The sequence below is a fragment of the Corvus brachyrhynchos genome, unplaced genomic scaffold (assembly GCF_000691975.1).
Source record: "Corvus brachyrhynchos isolate BGI_N302 unplaced genomic scaffold, ASM69197v1 scaffold223, whole genome shotgun sequence".
Classification (NCBI taxonomy): Eukaryota; Metazoa; Chordata; class Aves; order Passeriformes; family Corvidae; genus Corvus; species Corvus brachyrhynchos.
In genome coordinates this window covers 4,855,535-4,856,283 of record NW_008237174.1, presented here as the reverse complement: position 1 = coordinate 4,856,283, position 749 = coordinate 4,855,535, and positions in this window count along the sequence as shown.

The window sequence follows — 749 nt, the reverse complement described above, 5'->3', positions numbered from 1 at the left end:
GAAATCTATACCATATTTATAAGGAAATAAATACTTGCACAACAGCTGATGACTGTGGAGTGTGCCAGTGCTGGTTTACTCCCCCTACAGATACATGAGAGCATAAGTACTTACAGGAAATAAATCATTTAAAGCTGGGATACAACATCAGCACAGGGCATGAAATCAACCTGCATCCAGAATTTCTGGATGAAGCAAAAGGCTGACTAAGGTGGCATTCCAGTTATTTGAAGGAAATGCTTTCTGAGGATTTACTTCAGGGAGAGGAGATCCTATCTCCGAGGAAAGCCCCGCCTTACACCTTCCATCGGACTTTGCTGCTGCTCAGACCTGCTCCCACAGACACAAGCACACACGGGGCTGCACGCACCAGGGAGAAAGAGCAGCGTGGGCCTCGGCTCACTCACACGGTCCTGTGCTGTCACAACTTGAACACGAGCGACTTTGCAATGTCCCCTATGAAGCGATTTTCAAAGCCCAGATTAACCCCCGGGTGACCGTAGTCGTCCTGCTGGTCACGTTTTGGGGAAGCCGTGCGGGTTCCTGCAGTGGGGCTCGGTCCTGGGCCCGTCTCCGGGAGACGCTGCCCGAGGAGAGGCGGGGGCGGCCCGGGGGTCTCTCAGCTCCAGCTTCACTCCCCGGCGATTCAGCAACAACTCCCCGCGTTCCCCGCTTCGGGACCGCATGCCGTCAGTCCATCCCCGAACCGAGCCGCAGGAGCGGCCAGGGCACCGCTCCGCGCCCCTCCT